Source organism: Coregonus lavaretus (assembly GCF_964263955.1).
Source record: "Coregonus lavaretus genome assembly, chromosome: 2".
NCBI classification, from domain to species: Eukaryota; Metazoa; Chordata; class Actinopteri; order Salmoniformes; family Salmonidae; genus Coregonus; species Coregonus lavaretus.
The window spans coordinates 75,787,030-75,799,529 of record NC_139989.1 but is presented as its reverse complement, the minus strand read 5'-3'; the positions used below and the strand labels follow the sequence as shown (position 1 = coordinate 75,799,529).

Here is a 12,500-nt window from a genome sequence, read left to right as displayed (position 1 = left end):
TTTGATACTTAAGTATATTTTAGCAATTACATTTACTTTTGATACTTAAGTATATTTAAAAACAAATTATTTTAGACTTTTACTCAAGTAGTATTTTACTGGGTGACTTTCACTTTTAGTTGAGTCATTTTCTATTAAGGTATCTTTACTTTTACTCAAGTATGACAATTGGGTACTTTTTCCACCACTGGAGTTAACATCATCACGGCAGAAAAGGACTCGAGACGGACATCGGAGTGGGAAAACAACGTGATTAAAAAGGAGGAATATACAGTGATTAAAGGATAGGACATTTATTCAGCTGTGAAGACAAACCTTTTATTTAAAACTGCTAAATTAGCGAACTTAGGAGGAAACATCATTGAGTGAAGTGAATGAAGATCACGTGACTGAGGAAAATATTGCTTTGGTTGAGGACAATATTGAAGTGAGTGACAATCAGGAGCTTATTGAGAAACAAACAATTATTGGAATTGTTGGAAACATTGGACAGTTTGATGAAAGTATTGAGCAGTGGAGCTCATATACAGAACGGTTTGAATATTTTGTTCTTGTAAATGACATGGATGAGGACAACATTGTGCCTACATGTTTTAGTGTAATGGGGCCAAAGACATTTAATTTACTAGGCAGCCTGCTACAGCCATTCAGAACAGGTAATAAGACGTATGGGGATATTGTGGAGATACTTAAAGGACATTTTTCACCAGAACCACCAGTTAATGCTGAAAGGTTCAGGTTCCACAGGAGACATCAGGAAGAGGGAGAATCAGTAACAATGTTTGCTGCTGCATTAAAGAAACTACCAGAACACTGTGAGTTTAATGCTGTTCTAAATGACATCATTAGAGACAGACTAGTATGTGGGCTACGGAGTGAAGCTACACAAAAGAGACTGTTGACTGAAAGTCATCTGACCTTGGCAAAGGACATTGAAATCAGTGTGTCCATGGAACTAGCTGCTAAAGAGGCTCACCAGTTGAGTTCATCAGGAACTTAGTGGGTTCATCTAACAATCTTAATTATCAGCTGATACATTTTAATCTCATACACAGGGTAAACCTTCCACCTAGAAAACATCATTTAATAAAGTTGTGTATTTTTCCCCAGTGGGAGCTGTGGTGCTTGGGGAAGAGGGAGAGCAGGACCTGTTGACTTGATATTGTGTATTTTTCCCCAGTGGGAGCTGTGGTTCTTGGGGAAGAGGGAGAGCAGGACCTGCTGTCTTGACATTGTGTATTTTTCCCCAGTGGGAGCTGTGGTTCTTGGGGAAGAGGGAGAGCAGGACCTGCTGTCTTGACATTGTGTATTTTTCCCCAGTGGGAGCTGTGGTTCTTGGGGAAGAGGGAGAACAGGACCTGCTGTCTTGGCGGCCTGCTTGGTGACTGTAGCTTCTTTCTCTGCGTTCATGTGGTTCTCACCAAGCTCACATGCCAGATCCATGATGAAATGACTCCTGCTGACTGTCTTGTCAAGGCATCTAATAGTAATAATATGAATGTAATATAATAAAAGGGGATCCTATTTGGTGTTTGGCAGATGGGAAGGCTATCTGTATATGGTAGAGATACTGTATATACCTTTGTGTGATTGTAGTCTGTCACTGTCTCCGGTTTCTTCTTCTGGTCACTGCCGGTGGCAACAGTGGGGTGCATGGTGCTGAGGAAGCTAACACTTATTTATTTAACATCTGTACATCGTGAGTGTTGCTTTACCACTCTCCATCACACCGTGAGTGTTGCTTTACCACTCTCCATCACACCGTGAGTGTTGCTTTACCACTCTCCATCACAGCGTGAGTGTTGCTTTACCACTCTCCATCACACCGTGAGTGTTGCTTTACCACTCTCCATCACACCGTGAGTGTTGCTTTACCACTCTCCATCACACCGTGAGTGTTGCTTTACCAGCAGCTTCTGCCTTTGTTTGTTCACTGTTCCGAGCAGGATAGTCTTCTTTACTTTCTGTTTCAGCTCAGCCGTCTCCCCATCCTGACAATCAAGTGTTTTATTGGTATCTTCCACTAGATGGCAGTAAACACTTGCTGTAACTAGACTTTGCAACAGTATGTGTTCGGTTTCATGTTCCTGGTGACTCCTGGGCCCTTATTCATACATGCAGTTTCCCAGAGGAGGAGTGCTGATCTAGGATCAGGGCCCCCCTGTCCATTTAATCTGTTTCATTATGATCTAAAAGGCTAAACTGATCCCAGATCAGTACTCCTACTCTTTATGAATACTGTCACAGGTGACTCCTCAAGATGAGGCTCATGATTTATAAGTTATATTCTTTAAGAATCAATTAATATCATGAATTGAACTGCTTTGCCATGAACAGATCTGTGAGGTCTTAACTTAAAGGAACTATATAGACTTTATGGTCATTTAAATGGGGTTGAACATTCATCCCATCAGATTGTGTAACGGTATTTATGAGTTCAGAAAAATACTGACTTGGAAGCATCTCTCTGACCTCACCCTGCTGAAACACACTCAAGTAAAGACCACATAGCTACAGTTAAATGCTTGTCTGGTTTTACCCACTTTTACAGCCAATGAATGGACTGGTATCCATATGAATCAGTGGAATAAACAGACTAGTTAACCATGATGAGGACTGTTATTTTATTGAATCAATTTTAGAATGCTGTGACATAACAAAATGTGGAAAAGGTCAAGGGGTCAGAATCCTTTCTGAATGCCCTGTATCCTCCTCTTTCTACCTGGTTTCCTTTTCCTCTGTAGACAAATGAATGAGGTGAGAAAAGGAAGACGTGGATGTACTGAGGCGGCAGGTATTTAAGGGGGTCAGCCGCAGCACTAGCCGGGACTCCGGACTAATCACAAATTCTTACTCTGAATGTATCCTGCAGCGCGCAAGGATACCATATTTGAGTGATCTAATGTAGTGCCACATAACTACCTTCATTAGCAGCCAAGCATCGATCAACATGTCACCAGAATAAGACCCTCAATATTTATTGGAAAGGAGCATCAATCTCATCACCTTGCACGTTCACCATAATTTATTTCACCTGTAACCCAGGCCCGGCGGTAGGATTAACTCGGCAAGGGGGCATCAGAAATTACTAAGGGGGCACAACTATTTTCGCTTGCTGATAACACAGGATGGATTATAATCAATAGTACAATTACACACAATGTATTTGCAGCCACGCACGGCTGTCTTGCCGCAAGAATACAGGCTACTGCACCGCTTTACAAACGTGAACAATTCATAACCGCCTCCAGAAATTGCAAGTTATGACAACGCTACACAGCTACATGCAAAATACCCATCAATCCAATGCAAAACAGTTGCTAATTACCGTAATAACACTTCCTCATGCCAATACAATGCAAAACAGTTGCTAATTACCATAATAACACTTCCTCATGCCAATACAATGCAAAACAGTTGCTAATTACCGTAATAACCCTTCCTCATGCCAATCCAATGCAAAACAGTTGCTAATTACCGTAATAACCCTTCCTCATGCCCATACAATGCATTTCCAATCGCGGAAAGCAAACAATAATGTACAATGCACTACCAGGACTTATCGGTACAATGCAGCTTGAACGCAGCTACCAAGCTGTCTTCCCACCAGAGTGCCGTTCTACGCTGCGTATGATAACAGAGACATTAGTATTCCATAGCAACGAGTTGTTAATGGCAACACTATAGCTACATCGTTACTCAACCATTGGTCAAGGTCTGCCCACCTTCATCAATGTAATGCAAAGCACCTCTTCTACATTATAAAACAACATTAAAAATAATCCCATGATAGTATAAACCAAACATTTCCAATCCAATCACAGAAATCAAGCAGTAGACTTGGCAGCAACGGCAATAAAGAAAATCACGTCTACGCCTATTTCTGACGTTTGCCACGCATTTCCAAAAGCTAGACATTTTTACATTTAAGTCATTTAGCAGACGCTCTTATCCAGAGCGACTTAATCACAAAGCAAATAACAAAATACTCCAAGCCCAGCCAGGCTGCCTGTTCTCACCCAGATTCAAAAGAGTTGCAGCCGCCTTGATGCTGTGTTGAACCTCCTCAGCAGTCTCTCCTTCCACTCCCCACGGAATTTGCTTGTAAGATCCCTCTCAAATGTCAGTTGAATCAGCTGCTCTATCCTCCTGTGCAACATGCTCCGTCTGTGCTCACTGAATGTACCTGTATCTTTCCCATAACTCATCAAACTGCATCTGGCTTGCAGCAGTCACTCTCTGCCTTTGAACCACGTGCCGCAAAATGTCAGTTTTCTCCCACAGTACAGGCGGGTTGGGTATTTCCCCAGACAAACCTGTGCTGGCTCCTCATCACCGAGGTCGTCAGGCACTAACGGAGGCGTCGGTGCTTGTAATATACTGGAGGTGCTGCTGCTAGGTTCGGTCTTGGCGGCTGCAGGCCGGGTTGGTTACCTCCTATGTCACCAGGCTGCAAGACGGTTGAGCAGGTGTCTTTGCTGCTGGGCTCAGCGGCCTTGGCCTCAGTGATTAGCGTCGGCTCAGCGGCCTTGGCCTCGGTGATTAGCGTCGGCTCAGTGGCCTTGGCCTCAGTGATTAGCGTCGGCTAAGCGGCTTTGGCCTCGGTGATTAGCGTCGGCCAAGCGGCCTTGGCCTCGGTGATTAGCGTCGGCTCAGCAGCCTTGGCTTTGGCCTCTGTGGCAGGCTTCTACCCCTCCCCCCCACTTTGATCCGATGCTGCCGTTGTGCCCTGGCGAAGCCACTTTCTAATATCCATCATATTATCAGCTACCTACCTAACTGTTAACATTAGCTACATTCCATCCATCTGCACGTTTTGTTTTTCGTAGTAAGTAACTTTGAAAGTAAACCTAAACGGTCAAATTGACCCACCCTTCTACTGTGAAGTTTTTTTCAACCGGTAAAATGTGTATGACGTACGTATGATGCGTGCAAGGGAGTTGCATGAACGAAGCATACACAACAAATGGGTTGGGCGTGACGGAGGGGGCAGATTGTGGGACAGAATAGGGATACAGAACTGAGGAGGCACAATATTCCAACTAAGGGGGCATTGCCCCCTTCTGCCCCCTGGTGGCACCGGGCCTGGGTGTGTTGAACATGCATGTATGAGAGAATACCTGTGAATGACTAACCTTTTTGACAGGAGGAATAGTCTCCCGTGTGAATGAGGAGAGTGTGGGTTGTTATTTCTTAGACTGTAAAGGATCAGATTAATAACCAATAAAATGAGTGTGGGTATCGAAGAGAGAACCGTGACAGATTAGGTGGAAATGGGAGGAGAACTGAACTCTTAGGACACCAAGCCAGAAGACTACTGAACCAATCATTGCATAATAAGATTGATATGTTGATAATAAGAGATTGGAATTTGCCTAGTAAGCTGATTGAATAATACGTTTCGATATATAATGTTATCTAGGGGTTCTGAAATATGGATTCTGTGAAGATATGGGGAAAAAATGAGAAATTGTATGTGTGTATAATCGATTACTGGAGATTTGATAAAGTAATCATGGAAATAATAATCATAATAATTGTATACAAACTTGCACACCCAAACGTAGACGTACGTAAGGGGTGAGAAAAGTATTCTGAGTTGGTCCCTTTATGGATCATTTGATAAAGATAAGGTTAAAGCATTGTATGACTGTCTAAAGGCTCTGGGGAATAGTCTAAGAAAAAGATTGCCATATGTTCACTTTTGGTAAAAGTATGGGAATTGACTTACCCCTAACTAATAAAAACTATAAATGCTTTTGGGATTTCCTCCGTCTTGGTAATACATTCCGAAACAAAACCTATGCCCTGTTAAATAGAACCATTGAAATGTTGAACATGTAGAGATTTGTTTTTAAACTTAAGGCTATAATTTATTGTACTCCCGATGGAGTTTTTGTTGATATTCCAACCGTTGACGTTCTAAACCAATTAGTGAGTAGGCTAAATGGAAAGTGTCTGTTTTCCTGTCTACACCCTCAGGTGCCAGACTTATGATGGACGGAGATCGCCATCTACTGGGGACGGATGGACAGTGCCAGGACATTCATAGTGAAAGATACAATCAGAAAGAAACCTGGTCTCGAGAGCTGCCTGGGAGAGTAGTCTCCCTCCGTGGGATGTTCAAAGTTTCTGTTTTTTTTTTATAACCCAACCCTGATCTGTACTTCTCCACAACTTTGTCCCTGACCTGTTTGGAGAGCTCCTTGGTCTTCATGGTGCCGCTTGTTTGGTGGTGCCCCTTGCTTAGTGGTGTTGCAGACTCTGGGGTCATTCAGAACAGGTGTATATATATACTGAGATCATGTGACAGATCATGTGACACTTAGATTGCACACAGGTGGATTTCATTTAACTAATTATGTGACTTCTGAAGGTATTTGGTTGCACCAGATCTTATTTAGGGGCTTCATAGCAAAGGGGGTGAATACATATGCATGCACCACTTTTCCGTAATTTATTTTTTTGAATTTATTGAAACAAGTTATTTTTTTCATTTTACTTCACCAATTTGGACTATTTTGTGTATGTCCATTACATGAAATCTAAATAAAAATCCATTTAAATTACAGATTGTAATGCAACAAAATAGGAAAAACGCCAAGGGGTATGAATACTTTTGCAAGGCACTGTATGCAGCTTGTATGTAGTGCAGCCCTAGGCCTGTGTCTGGGTCACCTAAATCATCCTCCTCCCTACCATTTGTTCCTGGCTGCTGCTGTTCTAAGGGATCCACTGGCCTGCTGTTGTCATCTGTCCTCCTCCTTGGCTCATCTGAAAGGTAGAAAGGTTGAGGCGCAACATGTCATTAGTTAGTTTTAAAGGGCGACTGCGCTTCCTGATTGTGTTCGTTTAGAAATATTAGCGGCCATGACTGAATTCAAACGTGAGTTGGTTTTGGGGTGTGGTTTGATGTGGGTGTCTCTTGTGTGTGTTTACAGGTTCCCAAATGTCACCTGACTGACTTTGGATAGCCTATCTCAGGGTCTAGTTAGGGACCGGCAATAAATTACACAACGAAAATGAGACAATAGTGTCATATCTTTACATTTTCTCTTTAAATTCTTTCAATATTTGTATATGAACAATAGTGTCAATGTCTCATTTAGAAAATAATTTGTATATGAATTTCTAAAATGTATAGTTGATTTGATTTTTAAATAATTTAAGCTATTTGGAGCTATTGACATTTTTACATATTGTCCCATGAACATTGTCTAATTTACCGATGGTCCCTAACTAGCCGCATAGAGATATTCAAAGTCATCCCAAATGTACCACAGACATTACGACCGGTTCGCGTGCAGTTTCACTCCAAATTGATGATTACTTGTGTGCTGCCAGACGTCATCTGCCAGCCTCTTTACATTCTGTAGTCAATTTTGACGGAAGAATGAATGTTTCTCACTCATTTCGGTCCCCCAGAGGCTGTTTTCTAAATGAGAAGTGTGTTTTTTTAGGTGCAGTTCCTCTTTAAAGTTACTGTATACTGACAGTACCAAGGCAACTCAACTATAAAGGCATAACAGCACAACACAACTCCAAACATGACAGATACGAAGCTACATAGCCCCCAGGGTATATGAATATAAACGAGACAAAACAAATGAGCCTGTAGAATGGAATAAGTTATAAAACCTCTATGATTCATTTCATTTCGTCAGCTAATGTGAGATTTTTAGATTAAATAATATTTGAGGACACATTACTTAAGGGCCTGTGTATTTTCAAAGTTACATTCACCTACAATCTAACCACAAACCTGTCCATCTTTTCCCCTCCCTTTCTGGCTGCCCTCCTCCTTCCCTTCTAAGTTCAAGTGTGTTTATTTATTACATACACATGATATACACTGTGTGTACAAAACATTAGGGATACTTGCTCTTTCCATGACATAGACTGACCAGGTGAATCCAGGTGAAAGCTATGATCCCTTATTGATGTTACGGAGGACTGTGGTGGTCATGACATTCTGTCAGCCGGTGATTGTCATTCAGATAACTGCCGGTCTCATGCTTATTGACCTTAATTAACATCAACACATTTAGCATCTCCTGGATTCCACTCATAGCCTGCAAGCCACTGATGTGGACCTTTGGAACATCTACATTTAAAAAGTCTAATAAATCCATTCAATAGCCTACACCATCACAATAACTCCAGTATGAAAATGTATTCATTCACTAACTGTAAGTCGCTCTGGATAAAAATGACGTAAATATAAAATTATTTATTTTAGACAGGTCTAAAGAAACATGACATTAAGAAAATGTAGCTTATTTCAGAAGAACACACTAAGAATTAGGGGTTCAATTAGGAAAGTTGAAATGTAAAAAAGTTTCTTACATTTGGAGAGTTCCTCTGGGAACCTTTCCTAATCAATGGGTTCATAATTGAACCTTTCTTATCATAAATGGTTCTTGGAGGAACCTGAAGGTGAAAAGGTTCCTGGAGGAACCTTTCAATATGCTGACGCCCTCTTATTATCAATAGCTTCCACATGACTACTACCACCCATATCAACATTCCATTCCAGGAACGGTCGTTGAGACAGACTGGTCACTACACAACAACACTTGTTGGAAAACAACAACAGTTTTTCCAAATGTACACAAAAAAACTCCTGCTAAGTGGTAGTCCCTGTTCTCCTGCATTCTTTAGGGAGAAGAACAGCTAGGAAAGTTTTGCTAGCTAGCTGGCTAGTTTTAGCTAATTTTGAAATGTTGTAGCTAGCTAATGTTTTAACCCCATTTGTTCTTGCATGAACAAACCAGAGTTTAAACCATCACTCAGTTTTTTGACGGCTGTATGGGCGCAGGCCCCCTACCTGCCCAGACAGTGTCTTTCGCTCCCGCCTGCCGAACACCTCCCCTCGCCGTCGTTAACAGAACAGTGGTAAAACAGTGCCCAACAGGCAGGGGGCGAAGGACACTGTCTACAGGTGTACAGCTAGCTAGCTACTGTTGTCGCCCTCGCCCCTTCTTCTTCGGCGGCTGGCATCCAACCTTATTGGGAGCTGAGACACCGGTTAGTAAATCACCTGGTTACTGTGTTCAGTACAATGTTTGTGTTGTATTGTCAAGTTGAAGGTACTCTGTATTAAGGGAAGTTACATTCTGTGTACCTCTGTGTTCATCCTGTGCAGTGCAGTCAAGATGAGCCATCCAAGATGTCCACCCTCAGCACAAAAGGTGTGTATACAATCTTTAAAATATAATCCCTGCCCACATATAATGTGATCAATCCCTCTATATGCTACTCAATGCTAAGTCGTTTTCTCTCAATACAATCTCAGGGTTGGATCATTGCTGCTCTGTCTGAATATCTGGTGACTGACTGCCCATGGTTTTCACTAATTGTCCCAGTTCACCACTTCCATAAGGTCTGTAAAGTCAGTCTATTTCCAGCCTGCAGTCATTTGATCCTAGATTTGCTGTTTTGCTTTTCACTGTATGTATTTTCCAATGACAGCCTGTGTTGTGATATCAGCAAGAAAACATTATTGCTGATATATATATATATATATATTGAAATATATATGGCAAATAGAAATCCTATATGGATGGTGTTAAGAGATAGATGGAAGGTGTTGAATGGAGTTGAAGGATGGGACTAATAACAACTAACAACAAATAATAACAAGATAACTAATAATGTAAGCATACTGTGTCCATAATAAGTATATAGGTTGTAGGTTGGGAGCTTTTGGGAAAGAGCACAGTTAGAAAGATATGGCATATAGAAGCAAACCGGATGGACATCATGGAAATGATCGGAGAGGTTGAGAGTAGAAGAAGTTCAGGAGCAAAAACTAACAAAATATAATTATTGTAAAATTGACTGTGTCCATAAAATGTATATAGTAAGTATAAGCTGGAAGTAGAGGCCTAAGGATTGTTGTTCACTAGTTTACTCCTATTAGGGAAGGGGTTGGAAAGTAATAAAGGGGAATATATATTTTTTAAAGGATATGTACTGTATGTATGTACAGTGAGGGGAAAAGTATTTGATTCCCTGATGATTTTGTACGTTTGCCCACTGACAAAGAAATGATAAGTCTATAATTTTAATGGTACAGTGAGGGAAAAAAGTATTTGATCCCCTGCTGATTTTGTACGTTTGCCCACTGACAATGAAATTATCAGTCTATAATTTTAATGGTAGGTTTATTTGAACAGTGAGAGACAGAATAGCAACAAAAAAATCCAGAAAAAAGCATTTCAAAAATGTTATAAATTGATTTGCATTTTAATGAGGGAAATAAGTATTTGACCCCTTCTCAATCAGAAAGGTTTCTGGCTCCCAGGTGTCTTTTATACAGGTAACGAGCTGAGATTAGGAGCACACTCTTAAAGGGAGTGCTCCTAATATCAGTTTGTTACCTGTATAAAAGACACCTGTCCACAGAAGCAATCAATCAATCAGATTCCAAACTCTCCACCATGGCCAAGACCAAAGAGCTCTCCAAGGATGTCAGGGACAAGATTGTAGATCTACACAAGGCTGGAATGGGCTACAAGACCATCGCCAAGCAGCTTGATGAGAAGGTGACAACAGTTGGTGCGATTATTCGCAAATGGAAGCAACACAAAATAACTGTCAATCACAAAATCAGCAGGGGATCAAATACCCTTTTCCCTCACTGTATGTGTGTATGTATGTGTGTATGTATGTGTCAAAAGTAAATGTAATTGCTGAAATATACTAAAGTATCAAAAGTAAAAGTACAAGTATAAATCATTTCAAATTCCTTACATAAAGCAAACCAGATGATTTTCTTGTTTTTAAAATTTACATTCAGCCAGAGGCACACTCCAACACTCAGACAATTTACAAACAAAGCATTTGTGTTTACTGAGTCCCCCAGATCAGAGGCAGTAGGGATGTTCTCTTGATAAGTGTGTGAATTGGACAATTTTCTGTCCTGCTAAGCATTCAAAATGTAACAAGTACTTTTGGGTGTCAGGGAAAATGTATGGAGTAAAAAGTACATTATTTTCTTTAGGAATGTAGTGAAGTGAAAGTAAAAGTAGTCAAAAATATAAATAGTAAAGTAAAGTACAGATACCCCCAAAAAACTACTTAAGTAGTACTTTAAAGTATTTTTACTTAAGTACTTTACAACACTGGTTAATGCTCTTTCTTAGCTAGCTCGACTATGCACTTGCCTCTGCTAGCAATACACTGTGCTAACATTAGCCTAGACTGGACCACAGAAAATAACAGTTTTAAACAGTTGTAAAAACCCACTTCTTCCAGACAGAATAGTTCCTGTAGATTCAGACTTACTCATCACCAATCTTTTGTTATGTCTGGTGGGTTTCATAACCACGTCTGTATAACAATTCAATAATGATGAGACGGGAGACAGGAATCAGTTCAACCATTTATCTGGAACGTGATCATCTCAACACATACAAACCCCCATGATGCTCTGCAGCACAACCCCAATATACAACAAATACATACATAAGTAAATGGACACGAAACAAAACTCATAGAGGAATTTAAATGTTCAGTTGTAGAAAGTAGGGCCATGGGATAGGGTCAGAAAGGTCAGTATGTTTGATAACTGGTTACAGAGGTGACATAACAAGCATAAGGTCCATTACAACACAGTGAAGTAGAGGTGGGAGCTAAAAGCAGACATGGACAGTGAGACGGTGTGAGGAGGTCAGGGGTGAAACACTAGATCAGGACAGGTAGAAATGGCAGGGCTGGAAATAGACACAGAGACACATTCTGATCATGGCTCAGACCTGACCTGAAACACCCAAACAGAAGATGCCATAGCAAAGTCCTGTCCAGTAGGCTATATGGGATTTCCTTTCATCAAAATCCAACACATTGAAATGTGTCCAGTGTGTGTGTGTCCTGTGTGTGTCTACAGTGTGTGTCTCCAGTGTGTCTCTAGTGTGTGTGTGTGTGTGTGTGTGTCCAGTGTGTGTGTGTCTAGTGTGTGTGTGTGGTTGTGTGTGTCCAGTGTGTGTGTGTGTGTGTGTGTGTGTGTGTCCAGAATGTGTGTGTGTGTCCAGTGTGTCCAGTGTGTGTGTGTGTGTGTGTATTCAGTGTGTGTGTTCAGTGTGTGTGTGTGTCTAGTGTGTGTATGTGTGTTCAGTGTGTGTGTTCAGTGTGTATTCGGTGTGTGTGTGTGTGTCCAGTGTGTGTGTGTATCCAGTGTGTGTGTCCAGTCTGTGTGTGTGTGTGTGTGTCCAGTGTGTGTGTGTCCAGTGTTTGCGTGAGTGTGTTAAGCGTGTGTGTGTGTGTGTTCAGAGTGTGTGTGTTCAGTGTGTGTGTATGTCCAGTGAGTGTGTGTTCATGTGTGTGTGTGTGTGTGTGTCCAGTGTGTGTGTGTGTGTGTGTGTGTGTGTCTGGTGTGAGTGTGAGTGTTCATTGTGTTTGTGTGTGTGTCCAGTGTGTGTGTGTGTGTGTGTTCAGTGTGTGTGTGTGTGTGTGTGTGTGTGTGTGTTCAGTGTGTGTCTAGTGTGTGTGTGTGTGTG

General features: G+C 41.3%; 3 protein-coding genes across 3 annotated transcripts in view; 1 reads left to right on the top strand and 2 right to left on the bottom strand.

Annotated features, from left to right (window-relative positions):
* LOC311141812 (uncharacterized protein) overlaps window positions 1-12,500 on the bottom strand; it is a 410,899-nt gene that overhangs the window by 158,036 nt on the left and 240,363 nt on the right. The window lies entirely within an intron of this gene.
* LOC311140501 (NACHT, LRR and PYD domains-containing protein 3-like) overlaps window positions 1-12,500 on the top strand; it is a gene marked incomplete at its 3' end in the record, with an annotated part of 313,326 nt that overhangs the window by 201,416 nt on the left and 99,410 nt on the right. The window lies entirely within an intron of this gene.
* The window catches only part of LOC311098730 (stonustoxin subunit beta-like), a gene marked incomplete at its 5' end in the record, with an annotated part of 105,949 nt that overhangs the window by 87,771 nt on the left and 5,678 nt on the right, over window positions 1-12,500 (bottom strand). The window lies entirely within an intron of this gene.